This window comes from Vulpes vulpes, chromosome 12 (genome assembly GCF_048418805.1).
Source record: "Vulpes vulpes isolate BD-2025 chromosome 12, VulVul3, whole genome shotgun sequence".
NCBI classification, from domain to species: domain Eukaryota; kingdom Metazoa; phylum Chordata; class Mammalia; order Carnivora; family Canidae; genus Vulpes; species Vulpes vulpes.
In genome coordinates, this window is record NC_132791.1 from 108,200,245 (window position 1) to 108,217,190 (window position 16,946).

Consider the following 16,946-nt stretch of genomic DNA (forward strand, 5'->3'; position numbering starts at 1 on the left):
AGAAGGTGGACTCTTCCTCCACGCTGTCCGCAGAGGTGGCAACCATCTGTTACTGGGCATTGTGGCTCCCCTCAGACCTCTGGTGAAGCCCAGAATTGTTAAAAAAAGAGGACCAAGAAGTTCATGCAGGGATGCCCGGGTGGCTCAGTTGGTTGGGCGTCTGCGTTCGACTCGGGTCATGATCTGGGATCGAGGCCCATGTTGGACTCCCCGCTCAGAAGGGAATCTGCTTCTCCCTCTCTCTCTGTCACTATCCCTAGCTCATGCTTTCTTGCTCACTCTGTTGCCTCTGTCTCTCTCTCTCAAATAAATAAAATATTTTTTATAGTCAATTATTTTTTTTACATTTTTTAATTTAAATTCAATTTGCCAACATATAGTATCACACCCAGTGCTCATCCCATCAAGTGCCCCCCTCAGTGCCCGTCACTCAGTCACCCCATCCCCCTGCCCTCCTCCCCTTCCACAACCCCTGTTCGTTTCCCAGAGTCAGGAGCCTCTAATGGTTTGTCTATCTCTCTAAATTTTCCCACTCAGTTCCCCTCCTTTCCCTTGTAATCCCTTTCACTATTTCTTATATTTCATGTATGAGTGAAACCATATGTTTGTCCTTCTCTGACTGACTTATTTCACTCAGCATCATACCCTCCAGTTCCATCCACGTCAAAGCAAATGGTGGGTATTCATCTCTTCTGATGGCTGAGGAATATTCCATTGTATACATAGACCACATCTTCTTTATCCATTCATCTGTCAATGGACACCGAGGCTCCTTCTAGAGTTTGGCTGTTGTGGACATTGCTGCTATAACCACTGGGGTGCAGGGTCCTGCCATTTCACTGCATCTGTATCTTTGGGGTAAATACCCATCAGTGCAATTGCTGGGTTGTAGGACAGTTCTCTGTTTAACTTCTTGAGGAACCTCTACACTGTTTTCCAGAGCGGCTGCACCAGTTTGCATTCCCACCAACAGTGCAAGAGGGTTCCCCTTTCTCCACATCCTCTCCAAATAAAATCTTTAAAAAAAAGAAAGAAAGAAAGAAAGAAAGAAAGAAAGAAAGAAAGAAAGAAAAAGAAATTCACCCGGCATCCGTCAGACTGATATGTCAAAATTAAGCACAACGGCAGAAACCCAGAGGCATTGACAGTAGGGTGCACAGAAGATTTAAGGACCAGATCTTGATGCTCGACATTGGTTATGGGAAGCAACGAGAAAACAAAGCCCATGCTGCCCAGTGGCTTCTGGAAGTTCCTAGTCCACAACACCAAGGAGCTTGAAGTTCTGCTGATGTGCGACCAATCCTACTGTGCAGAGATTGCTCACCATGTCTCTCCTCCAGGAACCTCAGAGCCAGTGTGGAAAGAGCAGCCCAGCAGGCCATCAGAGTCACCAGTACCAATGCCAGGCCGTGCAGCGAAGAAAATGAATAGTCAGACAGCTTGTATGCACGTCATATTTGTGTTAATAGAACCATAAAACTACCAAAAAAAAAAAAGTGTAAAGTGTCTTCTTTGTATCCAGACTGGGAGACTGCATAGTTACATTATGTGCACACATAGGATATATGTGTGTTTGCTCCTTACTAGGCCAGGCGGCAGCGAGTCCCTTTGGAAAGGACAGCATAGCAGAAGCAGATGAGCTGCAGAAAACTCAAAGGCACTTTTTTTTTCCTGCAAGGTCAAGCCAAGGACAATGACTGATGAAGGCAGGGATCGGAAGGGCCCTGCTGCAAAAGCCTGCAGCCATGCAGGACAAAATCTGCATTTTCCCCTCCAGTGCAGTGTGACTAGCACGTCCCTTCTTCCCCAGACCAGGAGGGCCCCTTTTGGGAAACCTACAACCTCACTTAGCTAGCCACCTTGACCACATAGTCTTGAGAAAACAAAAGACTCTTCCAGACCTCACTATCCTTTACATCTTCCTTTCCCACACTTAAAGCACCTCCAATTTCTTAAATTGCTGTCCATAATTTGTGTGGCTTTCATCCTAGCCTCTCTGGAGAGATGTTGTCAGGCAATTGCACTTGGCAACTCTGTGGCCTTCTTCCTTCTCCGAGTTACATTATTTTTGTTTCTTACCTCCACTTCTTCCTAAACGGTGTCATTGGAGCCTGACAGAAGCCTGAAGTGATTTGCCGGGCTCCCTTAGGCAGCAAATGCCTCTTCAGGCTACTACAAGTGATACCAGAGTTATTGTGTCCCCAAATGGAATTGCATCGGGGTTTGAAATATAATCTTAAGAGACAAAAAGCAAGATGCAAAGGAACATGTAAACTGCCTTTGATAAGCTGTGTATGTGTGTAGGTAGATTCTGGAAAATCATAGGTACAAACAAGAACAGTTGTTTTGGGATGGTGGGATTAAAGTTGGGTGTTCTTTCCCCACGTGTTATGGTTAAGTAATAGTTTAAAGAAAATTTCCAAGACACTTTTTTAGGATGGGGTGTCCCTAAGTTAACTCAAGCAATGATATGAGTAGTATTATTGCCAGATGGCTATGCTAGAATTGTAAATGTAATATGATCTTTCTTCCTTGATGAAGCGAATTTCTGTCCAAAGTCATCAGCAGAACAACAGAAAAAAAAGAGGGAACTAACTTTTAAGTCTTATAAATCCAGCTAAATCTGCCAATAATTATGGGTCATTCAAAAGCAGGGATTACTCTGAGCCTTGGTTCAAACTGCAAGCTACGCTCATTACCATTGGTTACCTTGGCTGGATGCTTGACTTTTCAGCATATCCAACTTTGAGAAAGGATGGACACTGGACCAGTGAGTATCTGCTACAAACTAAGTGCAGAATTAGGAGACCATACAGTGCAATTATAATCAGAACACAAGACAAAAGCAACAACCCAAACCAACTTTCTTCTCTTCTTTCATGCTTCCCTCTTTTCAGGATCAATTTCTTTCTTATTAACAGGTTTAAGGACCCAGAGGCTACTTGTTTTGCTAGGGGAGAACAGACTTGCCTTGTTCATTATACTTGATCCGCGTAGATCTGGCCATTGCTTCTGATCATCCTATAACCCCAGAGAACAGTCCGTGCATAACAGAAAATCTTTAAACATGGCTAATCACATGGTAGATGGCTGGTGAATAATTTAAAGATGCACTATCACTTGAATTGCTCGTCTTACCACTTTAAGCTGAACATATACTTCTCTTAGCATTTAAAACAGAACATTTAGGCTACCATTAGTATTGCCTTCCAACAAAAATGGCATGGTCTAGTGAACTTCATTTGTAGAAAAGACAATATAACCCGTTTCTGTAAGCGATATTTGCACCAGCTACCACTTCTTAAACCCAACTAAGAAAAAAAAAAAAAACACTCATGTGGGTAGTTTCTCAGAATTAAACTCTAAACTTCTACTGCTTTCCTTTTTAGTGGTGAGGCTTTGGAGTGGAGACCTGATCCTTTCCTGAGGTTGAGGAAAGAGATATCCCAGGAGCAATGCCTTTCTTTTCTTCTCTAACTTCTCCTCCTACCTGTCTAGAACTCCCTTTTTTCAAAAGTTATATTGTTAGATTAAGAGAAAAAAGTCTTTGCTTATATGCAATAACAGAACAGATGTAAAATTCAGATCTTAATAATTTACTCGTTTTTTACCAAACATCTATTGAGCACTGCTAATATTGGGGAAACATGTGACCTTGAGAAGTTCAAAATCAAAGAGGAACATACATAAATATTCCAAACCTTTTAAGCAGCATTGTCCAAAGAACTTCCCATAAAAGGCTTTACATTTCTGATCCAGTAGGATGACCTCTAGCCATTTGTACTATTTAACATGTAAAATGTGCCTAGAGTGAGAACCTAACATTTTCTTCAACTTTAATTACTGAAAATTTATTTTTTTAGATTTATTGAAATATAACTGACAAATAAAATTGCAAGATATTTAAAGGGCACAACGTGATGATTTGATACATGTATACATTGTAAAAGGTTTCTCCCCACTGAGCTAATTAATAGGTCCATTGCCTCTGGTACTTACCTTTTTCTGTGTGTGTGAGGTTATTGAAATCCTATTCTCTTAGCAAATTTCAATTATACAATATTATCAATAATTATACAGTATTATAGACTATAGTAACCATGATTTACATTAGATCCTCACATTTAATTCATTTTGTAGCTGAAAGTTTGGACTCTTTTACCAACCTCTCCCTACTGCCCCAACTACATATTCTTTTTTCAGAGAAGTGATTGAAAAGTGATATATATATATATATATATATACACACACACACACACACACACACACACACACACACATATCAGTTATATCTCAATAAATCTAATCGGTTGACTGACACTTAGGTTGTTTCCAAACCTTAACTATTATGAATGTCGGTTCACTGGATATGGAAATGCAGATATTTCTTTGAGATCATGATTTCATTTCCTTTGGATGTACACCTAGCAGTCGGAGTGCTAGATCATACTGTTTGTATTTTTAATTTCTTAAGGAACCTCCATGCTACTTTTCATTGTTTAGCTCATATTGTGACTTTAGATTACCACATCTGGCTAGCGGCTGTCAATCTCACGGTGTGGGGTAAGTTTAGGAGAGACAAATGTACCAGAGCACATAGGCAGGCGTCTCACTCAGACCTAGGACACTAAGAGATGATTTCCTGAAGAAGCTGAAGCTTGACCTGAGTGCTTAAGAATAAGTAAGAGTTAACAAGGTAGAGATTGAAGACTAGGAAAGGTACTTTGGGTGGATGAAACAGTAAATGTAAAGGCACTGGAGTGTGGGAGAGCATAGTATGCTCTAGCTACCACTAACCGTTCACAGTAGTCACAGCTCAGGGGTTTCTGGAATTTACTGCAAGGATGAGGCAGGGAAAGAGGCTGATGATGAAGGGCCTTGTGTTATGGCCTAAAAAATAGTATCACCATCAGATATATCACCATAAGATTTGCTTATGAGAAAGCTCACCCTAGCAGTACTATGGAGAGTGGATTCAATAGGAAAGACATAGAGTCAGGAAAACCCTGGAGGGAGCCTTTGGAAGCCTGAAAGAGAGTGATGTTAAACTTGGCACTTGTAAGAACACCAATAATCTTCCAGTATCTTTCCCAAACCAGTGCTACTCAAATGACAGTAACTGGAAACTTCCTAGTCCACTTCTTAGAGGAGATAGGTGAGGTTCACATGCATTCCTTTGGATGGAAGTGGACAGAGCCAGAGATGGGGGGGGGGGATCTAAATACATCTCTGCTATATTATGGATGCTTATATGGCTTCTAATAACGTTAATTTTAGCCCCAAAGCATCTAACATCCAGCTTCACTATTGAAGACATTAATTTTGAGGAAATAAAAAAAAAGGACGTGGGGATTCATGGAATTTCCTTACTTAACCAATATATGATAAGGACTCAGCCTATTCCAAGCATCTTCCAAGTGTCAGCCCAAATCTCACTCCTCATGGAAGCCTTCTCCGATGATCAGTCACCAGTAGGTCCTTCGATTAAATACTCTCATGGTAACCATCCCAGTGTGTATAACTCTGTCATATATGCATGCTCTACAATTACAGAAGCTCTAGGAGGCCAGGGTTGCCAGCTTGGCACGGCACTGCAGTCCCAGGACACAGGCCAGAGGCTCATGCTAGGTAAGCAGGCCTTGCAGATGAAGGCAGCCTGCTACCCCGCAGAGAAATATAGCTTCAACCCGAATTAGTCCGTCCTTGTTTCAATTTCCTCTCTAGAAAGGAGAATTGATCATCGTACATTCAAAAGGTCCCTATCATTGCCTTGTTTTCAATACCACCTGCAGTTTTCATCTTTGCATCACAATAACTGAAACTAGGCTCTGCAGTTTTCCAAAAAGACATCCAGGCTTCAAAATTTGGAGAGCCAAACATTTCCCTTCAACATATCTGGAATAGAGGTAATTTTTTTTTAAATTAACAACAACAACAAGAAAAATGCAGACACCCTGCATTTAGCACCGTGACTATTGTTCATGACCTGCACAACAGACACAGTCTTTCCTCATTTTTATTTTTGTGTTAAAAGATCACAGCCGGGAATGGCAGTAACATAGCTACAGGCTTCTCATGTTGTGCTACATTAAGTGGACTGCAGGGACATGAGTTGATGCACTTACTGTTCCAGCAAAGTGTACAGATGAATCAAAAACTTCAATAAAAGAAAACCCAGCTCTACCTTCCCCATTTGCCTTTCAGGCTGTAAAGGATTTAAGTCCAGGAAAAGAACATAGTTTTTTTTTTTTGTGGGGGGGGGATTTTTTTTTCTTTGAAAGTATAATAACAAATGTCGATGCTTTCAGCAATGACTCCAGAAGGATCTCCTCTTTTGCAAGAAAACCTCACCTGCTGGCAAGACCAAAAAATATGACAGGGTATCTGGGACCAGATCCGTGGGATCAATAATGTTCAGGGTATTTGGTACTGAGCCAATGGCTTTTCTCCATATGGAACCATGATTTGGTTAAAGAGATGGAAGTGATCTCTGCAAGAGTCGAGGTCTGGGTTCTTAATAAATACTTATATACTACTCCAAGCCCCTGCATTCAGGTATGTGAATTCAAAAGGGCTAATAGCCCGACTCTCAGGACTCCACGCAGCAAGCCATGCTTTCCCCTACAATAAAGACAGCTGGCTTATTTTAATTTTCATGGATCATTCCTCTTCAACTTTAGACTGAGATATAAATTTCTTGAGATTTGTTCTGTCTATTATAACGTATTGAGTATAAACTTGGAATAAAAGATATGAGGTCAAGTGCAGATTCCATATTCTTTCTCAATGCCTGCCACCCAAGGATTCAAGTTTTAAATTTATTTAGAGCTGGTGCTGAGAGGGATTGAGAGGTCATGGTGGTAATAAGCCAAACAGAAGGCAATAACACAGCACAGTCTGCTTGGTTCAACTTCTGCGGACACTGGGAACGTGAAGCTGGAAATGGAGAAAGATTCTAACTCAGTTCAACAGGTCCAAATGTAATGGGCAGATGGTCAGGATTCAGCCAGTGACAAACCAGATAATTAATAGCATGTGAATATAGAACGTATAGATGTTGCTGGAAAACTATGCAATCTAGATATTTGTGATTATTTACTAGACTACCACTAGTCATTCTTCTAAACAGCCTAGGAATTTTTAATGATGCATGACTAATACTGATTTTCTCTTCCAAAGAACATCAAGTCCCACAAGAGCCATTCTTTTTGTCTTGTTCACCACTCTATCTGTGGTGCCTAGAGGAGAGTCTGAAATATAGTAGGTCATCCAAAGCATTTATTGCATGAGTGAACAAATAAATAAATAAGAAGATGTGACTTACGATGTATTTATACAATCATTTGTAACACCTGTACTTTTAAAATCAATTTTCCAACAGGATTGAAAGTAACCCACCAAACACCGATCTCTCAAATGCATTTTTTTGGGGGGGGAGGGGAGGGCTTCCTCCCTGTATCAAGATTATAGTAAAAGACTTGAAATTGAATAGGATGAATGCTCCTAATCAGATATTTCATTCATATGCCATATCTGGCACCTCTGTTTTCTTTGAAGAGAAGTCTATTGTTTTCCAAGCCGTGAAGAATGAGTCCATGCTAATTAACTCAGTCAATATTCATAACCAAACATTTTGCTTGGGTACACACACACACTCATGCACAAACACTGCAGAAACTAAGTTAGCAATTGCAGCCCCTATTAATTCTTGCTTGTAAGGCTACTGTAGAGGTAAGTTTAGTGCACAAATCCAGACATGCCTATCGATTTGTTCCCAGCAGACAGTGCATGCCACCTCTCCTTCCCAATGAATGATTCACACTTTGTAAGATTAGAGATGGCAAGGTGAGGCATCCAAGGGAGACATGTTTCCAGGCATCTTGGAATGTAATGCTTCTCTGAGATCTCTCTTTACCAAAAGATTTTAGAACACTTTCTAAACATAACGGCTATATTGCAGGGATGGGTGGTAAGAGGAATGAAGACTTATAAGGCAATATCTTAGTTAAAGAATTATTTTTTCCTAGGGGGAAAAAAAACAACATGCAATAACTATAATAACTTTACATGGATTAAGAGGATTGGTAAATAAGAAATCAGAGTGGACAAAATCTATCACAGGTTCACCTCAATTCTTATTATTCTTGAGATGAATCTCAGCCCTTGACAGGTGGACCTATCACAGGTAAAGGGAGAAGATAACTTCTTTCCAGTCATTTCCATCTTGTCCCCATGACTAAGGTACAAATGTAGTCAAATACCAGGTTGAATTGGATCTTGTAAGGCTTTCTCCTGAAGGAGCATGTTTATGAAAATGTAGGAAAAAGAGAAACAAGACAAAGAAATCATTCCTTAATGAAAATCTGCAGTGAATATCAATAATGTGATCTGTCCCTTCCTTCACCCACTCATTTCAGTAAGTTATTAACTTCACACCTACCGGGGTCATCCAAATGGGAATGTGATTAAGTACTTGAAATCATTTTACTTTTTTTTTTAATGGATATTAAGCCCCAGAAATTTATTTTAGAATAGATCTACATTGGCAAATTAAAACACACAAAATTTAGTGAATGTGAAAAGGTCTGTAGGATATTCGGGGTTATAAATAAGTCTATTAAATTATTAGGGTTTTGAATCTTAAATTTTGCATGTTTTGACATAAGTATATTCCAATTTGTAACTCATCATAACAATAAGGAAGATTGTTGTGTATTTGAGATGTAGAAAGACAAATACAAACTGATCTAAAATATCAGAATGTATTAGGAGCATAAATAATGTAATCACCAAAGGCCTCAATAAAGTGGCATATGCTTCATTTTGTCAATATGATAAATGCAAGCAGCTGAGGTTTTAAATATAATGTGGGTATATATATAATTGTGTCAATGATGTTAATTAACACACACATCAGGTTAGCCTAAGAAAATGTTAATATGAGCCCCAAAGCTTCAAATTTACCAATTTTAGAATTTAAAAACATGTATTTTTAAATATATGGCTACCATTTTTTTTCTTAGGTTTCTATAAATCATTTCCCATTTCAAATTACAGAATTACTTCAAGCTGTTTGCTTGGGGAAATGTAATTGCTATTATTCTGATTGTTATTGATAATAAATAATACTGATCACGAAACCTCTGCCTTTCAAATTAGCACACTTGGTTTCTAGGACCAGCTCTGCCACCAGTTAGAGTTGTTACCTTGGGGCGGTAATTTAACCTCTGCAAATGTCTTCATTTCCAAAGTGAAGGAATTCCTTTGCCAACCTCTAAGGTCCCTGCCAGAGTGAACATTCCAAATATCTATGATCTATGGCTCTCACTAGTTAGTCTAATTTTAAAAGGCAATGCCAATTTTTGATCTGTTTTCTTCTCTACTATTGTAATTATTATTGATCTTTCAGTAATACTCCTTGTCCAAAGCCTCTGGGGGTATTTGTAAAATGGAGACACAAGTGCTCAGAGAAAACAAAATGGACAGAAGTTTCTGTAATAATAATTATTTCATCCTATTCTCTGATCAAAGCACTGCAATGCATTTCCCTTGGTCTCAGGAGAGTTGAGGTTAAGGCCTCACACACAGACTTGGGGTGCTCTGACCCCACAACATTCAGGAGTTAGTCCTCATAGAGAATTCTAAATTCCAGGTTGCTTCTCCCCAGACAGCAAGAAAGCTCAGCTCTGTGAAGGAATGGCCTGGCAAGAGGAAATGCTGCATGCTTGAATGGGTCAGAAATGTGCCTTGCACTGACCTCCTTTTCTGGTCTGCTGACCAGCCCTGTCTCCATTCTCCCTGGCACCAAAATAAGCAGGAGTCCTGCTTGAACTGGCTATGGGAGTAGGGAGGATTTGGCATGGAGGAATTTTGGCTCTTCTGCTCTTACAGCTCTTCTCAGCTTGATTGGCAAAGCTCTGGATAGCAACACCACCCACTTCTTTCTCTTTTTGTCTCCTATTCCTATCAACCCTCTTTCAGTTTCCCTTAATCTTACTGAGAGATACAGAGGTGACTCTGACTCCATGGCCAGCAATTTTGAAGACAGATGCCAACGGCGGCCCCAGGTGTGTTTGGCTTCCTCCAGGAAGCTCAAGCCGCATAGCCCACAATGATCAGAGGCCCCTCCTTAACAAGGAACAGCCTACCCCCTCCGCCTCCACTCATAAAGGGATCACGGTGATTCAGCTTCTAATTGTTTTAAATGTTTATGCAGAGGACCCATGAGGAGCTACAGCAGAATGTTTAATTGATCATTATAGAGTGATTAAGCTTGACATTTCCAAAGAATTGGGTGAAAAACCTACCTCGGACTCCAGTAGGGTCAAAAGACAAGGCACCTTTATGAATTTCAATACTGCAATGCTCCTCTGGTTGGTGGAATGAGGCATATTAGAAAATATTCCCAAATTTTGAGAAAGATTTTATGCTAATGGACTATTAAACATTTAATGCTCTGTTAACAAATGGTTATTTCCCCATTAAGCACCATCATGACCTATGCATAGTTTATGAACATTCCTGTTGTCCTTGAGAGAAATCACATACTGTAAGCGCTAAAAATAGCAGCCATGTGAGGAGCAGAGTATAATTTGCATCTAGAGTTCAGCTGACATCATCTATCTCAGAAGCTTATTTCCAGGGATCTGGCTCAGGAAAAGGTTCCAATAACCTTTTACTAAACCTGAACCATTCTGGAAATGACTAAGTCTCATGCCTTAGAGGGAGCTGGTGTAGAATGGTGTCACATCTCCCTTCATGGTGGAACACAAAGAGTGACTTCATTCCAGCTTTTCAAAGTCAGCCTTGTCTTTGTGGTCTAGACCCTGTTAACCCCAGGCCATACCTCCTTTTCCACCAAGCAAGAACCTATCCCTCCAATCTCCCCTCACCTTGGGGAACCACGCAGACTAGTCACAGTCGGAAGTCATCTTAACAATTTTCCTGCTTAATTTTCTGCTGGAACAATATGGAAACTGGTTCTCAGAGAGGTGAAGGAAGCTGTACACACAGCCACACATGTATTATAGGGCCTAGATTTTAAGTCCAAAAGCTAGTTGAGTGTTCTTGCCTCCCTATTTGAATTACATAGTTTCTTCAACAGTGACCTCCTCCGTGAAGCCTGCAGTGATTTTTCCAGCTAAGCGTACCTTTCTCCATTCTACAATAGCTTGTGGCACATCCTGACTCCAGACCTCTCACGAGCTAATTATGTTGAATTTAAATAGTCCCTCATTGCAAATGGAGGTAGGATAGACTGGCAAGGATAAAGACAAGGAAATAAATGATGACCGGAGACGTAGGTTGAACACTGTGTACTCAGAACATGGGAACAGTAGCTAGAAAAGCTTTGGTTACACACAAAAAAAAAAAAAAAAAAAAAAAAAGTAATTGATTTTTGTTGGTCTCCCTTAACCAGACCTGTTCCTTCTCAGGATTTTCTTCCACTTAGTTTTCTTGAATCACAAATTGACCCATTTCCTCTTGGAATTAATACCCTTCAGTTTCATCCTATTGCCTACAAGATTAAATTAAAACTCTTTTGTAGAGGAAACCAGACCCTATACAGGCATCCTTTGCTTTATTGCGCTTGGCACACACTGCATTTTTACAAACTGAAGGTTGTGGCAACCCTATGTCCAGCCTGTCTCTCGGTATCATTTTTCCAATAGCATTTGCTCACTTCCTGTCTCTGTGTCCGTTCGGCAATCCTAGCGATATTTCAAACTTTTCCATCATTATTCTATTTATTATGGTGATCTGTGATCACTGATTACAGCTCCTGAGAGCTCAGATGATGGTAAGCGCTTTATGGCAATAAAGTATTTTTTAATTAAGGTATGCACGTTTTTAGACATACTGCTATTGCACACTTAATAGACTGTACTACAGTGTAAACATAACTTTTATGTGCTCTGGGAAACCAAAAATTTCATTTGACTTTCTTTATTGCGTTATTTGCTTTATCGCTGCGGTCAGGAACGCGTTCCCTCTTAGGTATGCCTATGATGTGGCCCTCATTACATCTTTATTATCATTTTCTGACAGTTCCTACCTTGCACATTATCTTTTTTTTTTTTTTTGGCACACTTCACCCACGTTGCTTCAGGTCTCATATTCTTGTTCACCCTGTCCCTGTGGTCTCATCACACCCTCCAGGTTGGCTTGCCAGGCTCTCACAGGTCCTTCAGGGTCTGCAGAAGGGTCTTCTGGTCTCTAGACTCTTTCCTTTAACCACCAGGTTGAACTGCCCCTCTGTGCTTTCCAGATGGCCTCCTAAACACCCTCCTCTTAGGACACACAGCACGCTGGATCATGAGTTGCTCAAAAACAGGGGCTGTGGTCTTGTCATATCTTAGGCACAGCTGTAAACACAATAGATGCCCTATGAAGGCTGTCAGGGGGAGAGGCTTCCTTGGTAAACTGACCTTCCCATGTATCAACTGTGAAGACACAACTGGGTCAGTAGATGTGGGGGTATGGAATTTATCTCAAAATGCTTGTGTCTGGATTGTCCATGGTCAATCAGAGGATGGGGAGCTTTTCACTTTAGGGTCTCTACCCAACTGTCACAGACAACTAGGATTTCATAATAATGCTTTATACTTTCATACATTTTGTAAACTGGAGGTTATCAGATAATTTATAGTATATTTACTCTCATTAGTATTGTAAGTTTAATCTGGAATTCGAGGCTAAATTCGAAGTCATAATCAAATCTGTAGCAACATGAAGTATTATATTACAGCAGACAGTGTAAGACCAATTTTCTTTTGCGTCCCAGAGTGAAAACCCAACACGGTGGTTTTCACTAATTTATCACGCCCCTCCATGTTAGACTGCTTTATAATTTGTAATCAAGAAATGTCTTGGCAAGTTGAAAAGTCGCCATTTGTCTTAGAGATCATGATGATATCGGGGCATTTGGTGCTTGTTGATTTTCCTCTGCAGCATGTGAAGGATCTCAGTGGTTTTCTCTATTTCACAACCACTCCTGTCCAACGATTCTTTCTGCCCCATTTCTGACACTTGGAATTACTTCAACCTAATGTTAAGCAGAGCAGTGTTGAGGCTTCTCGTTACTTGGTCCCTTTTCCGGACAAGATTCTAAACATTTATATCCTTCCTGATTTTATCTTCTGAGAGAAACGCATATTTATCATACACTTGATGTCAGACTGTGCCAAGTGCTTTACCCTGTATCATCTACAACATCACATAATTACTCACAATTCTGTACTATTTATTATATTCAGAAGTACATATTAAATACTGTCTGTTCTATCCAGCTTTTTTATAATGCAAATTAGCTAACTCACATGAGTAAGTGTCATCAGTGAAATGCAGAAAGCTTATAGGTTAATATGTAATTTTTTTCCAGGTCATTACGTTTTGTGTCATCAACTAACAACACCGGAACACGAAGTACACTAACTCTGTGGAATGCAGCAAGATGCAGTAAAACATGATAGTGTACATAACACCCATTCATCCCATGTTCTTGTTTTTAATTCATCCTCACCACATGGTTCAGAAATGCTTATTGGTGGTGTCTCAATCTTTATACATTTTTAAAATATTTATTTATTTATTTATGAGAGACTCAGAGAGGGAGAAAGAAAAGGGGGAGGCAGAGACACAGGCAGAGGGAGAAGCAGGCTCCATGCAGGGAGCCCGATGTGGGACTTGATCCCTGGTCTCCAGGATCATGCCCTGGATTGAAGGCGGTGCTAAACCGCTGAGCCCCCCAGGCTGCCCTCAATCTTTACATGTTTTGATCTTGTCTCATGCTCGGTGTTTCTACCTTTCCTTATACTGCCTTGGGTCAAGCTACCGTCAGCTTTTTTTCTCTTTTTTTAAGTTTTATATCTACTTTTTATTTGTTGGGAGTTTTACCATTTTAAAATTGCTTGTTGTATTTTTTCTTGCAATTTTTGTTAGCATTTTGGTTACCAAATTCTATCGATTTTGAAGTCCACTCTCAACTCTATTTTTCCTTTATCTTGTTATTTTTTGGAGTGTGATTTTTTAGAATAGCAGAAATACATATTGAAACACTAGAGCAGAAACACTCCTACCTGCTAAATACTTGGCATGAAGAGAGGTATTCTTTTCAAAACTGTATATATAAATAGGGTCACAAAGCTAGGATTAGGTAGCTCGACTCTGATCACTTGGCAGCACAATGGCACAGCATCCAGTTGTTTCACTCCAAGCTACTTGTTTCTTCCATCATATTCTTCTCCCTTACTTTCCATCACCTTCTGATCCCCAAGCTAGCGAGAACACATAGGGAAGAACCTGCGCATCCTATCTATATCTATATCTGTGTGTGTGTGTGTGTGTACGCACATGGCAATGGGAGCACGTGTGCACCTGTATGCACATGTGAGTGTTTATTCCAATGCCCCCAAATCCCACCTCCAGGCAATCAGGGGGTGTCAGCACTTAGGTGAAGGCTCAGATCTCGCTGAACACCACGCCTTCTGAGAGAGGGAACACCTGGCTGGATCACAACATTTTCCTTGGCTCTCAGAACAGCCCTGTGAGCAGTTCAACAATTACCATGCCCCATACAGATGACTTGAGCCTCGCCAGTTTGAATGGACTAATGGAGGACACAGTCCATGCGGGAGTAAAATATCTCCATCATAAACTGAAACGTTTTGCTGTTTGAACTGTTGCCAGTTTTTATAACAATTTCCATCTTAAGCTGCCTCAATACATATTTAATGAATTCTTCTATAAAACCTTTAACAGCCCTCAATTCATTTCAAGTGGCAAATGACTCAGCAGTTTGAAATGATGAGCTGGATGCTGCCTCTATATTCATTACCTAGGAAGAAAAAGTGATTTTTTAAAAAAAATGATCTTTTCTCCTTGTGCTCGCATTCCTATGATGTGGAAACACTTAGGTCTGCCAATCCTCCTTCCCTCAAAGATGTGATTTTACAAGAGGCATCCTGTAAATTTTTTATGGCGGAGACTTGTGATACATATTAGCGTTACGAGTCATGTAAGGTTTGTGTTGCTATGTATCATCAAGCCCTGATGACCTCTTATCATTATTTTGCTCACTTATTCGTTCAATAAATGTTAGTAGGTATTTGTTCCCAGGAAAGTCTCTTAGGATGCCTTGGAAAAGACAAAGGTAAACCAGGCACGGACACTGGCCTCAAGATGTTTCAACGCATAGGTAGTGTTATGAGGTATTAAACGGATGCATCTGATAAGAGAAATGACTTTTGACTTATACCTGGTGCCATACGCATCATGCTGTACCAGATAAACCTTTACACGCTTTGACAGCTTGAAATGCTAGGATATGTACTGACATTTGACCTTGAGGCCAATTTCCTATTTCAAATGCCTCACACTAGCAATCCTAAATGGGTACTTGGGAAGTGCCTCCCCCCACACACCACACAGACATATACATAAACACACAAAGGCACAGCTCCAAAGCCCTTAGAAAAACACACAAACATTCACATCCCAAAGCCCCTTAGAACCAGTCCAGCCTTATCTTCTACTATTTTTCTCTTTCCTCAGTTGGCCACTGCCTAGTGGTCTAGCATATCTCTCCCTCAAGGCTCTTATGCTTGCTGCGTCCTCCATCTGGCATGGCCTCCCTTAAATCGCCTCAGGAATTATAACTTTATCAACTCTGTGGTTCAAAAGTTACCTTATCAGTAACCACTCTATTTAAAATAACCCCCCTGAAACTCCCTTTTCCCATTCCTTGCTCCATTTTTTCTTACCTATAACTTATAACATTCCATCTTATTATATATTTTACTCATTATTTGATACTTCTGGCCTTCCCTACACAACTGACAACTAAAATACATAACGCAGAATCTGCTGCTATATTTCTAGTGCACAGAAGGAGTACCTATCACACAGAAAGCTCTCTGAGCATTTGCTCTATTATTGGATAAACGAATGAACCAATAAATGAACGCATATGTCTACCTATATGCACATGAGCTTTGCTAACTATACAAAACCATGCTGTATCCCAAGATTCCCAACACTTGTGCAGAGAAGAGGGAGAGTGTGAGAGTAATTACTAAACTATTATAAAATGAAGGGAGATTGGAACCTACCCTCTGTCCCAAGTTAGAACTCAGAGTGCCCTTTGGAGTACAGTACATCCTCTGCAAGCTGCCTGAGATTGTTTTTTTCATGAATTTTCTCTATGAAATCCAGACAACATTTTCACAGTAAATTTTATGAGCATGGTTTCCAGTTTGCATATATTTGCATATTTATCCACACGGCCCCCAAATTCCAACTATTTTATGTAAAATAAATGAGATCAAATAGGCCAATTGATGGCAAATGTATATTGTAATCAAGCCCTCCGAGAGGGCTTGTAGTGTCTTTCCATGGGCTAGAGGAATTACCTCTACAGCTCTTCCTCCAAACTCAGGGCACCATTACTTGTTTCAGAAAGTGGCTCAGAGATGCCATGCCTTGGCCTCACAGGTCATCATTAAGCTTTAATAACTACAGTAGCTTCCTCCACTTAAATGAAACCACATTCTCTATGTCATAGATATAGTTTTGGATACAGATAGGTGATATAGATATGGATATAGATATAGATGATATAGATATAGATATAGATGATATAGATATGGAGATAATCTTTTCCTGTATTTCTACTATCTTAAGTTTTATAGTTCAAGAAAACAGGTATTTCCATTAACTAAAGGCAGGTTATAAAAAGAAACATGAAAAACCGAATCCTAGTCTGATAAACAAAACCCTTTTTTTTCTGCACTCGGTTGTTGTTATTTTAACTGGTGGAGAAAAAGATCCTAAGCAGTGGCAAGAAGTCCTCAGTATTCTTCAACAAGAGCTGCTCTGGGGTGGTCTTCTTAATAAGTCCCCTTCAAAAAGAAATTTTCTGAAATTCCTTCCTCGGCATTCTGGAATCT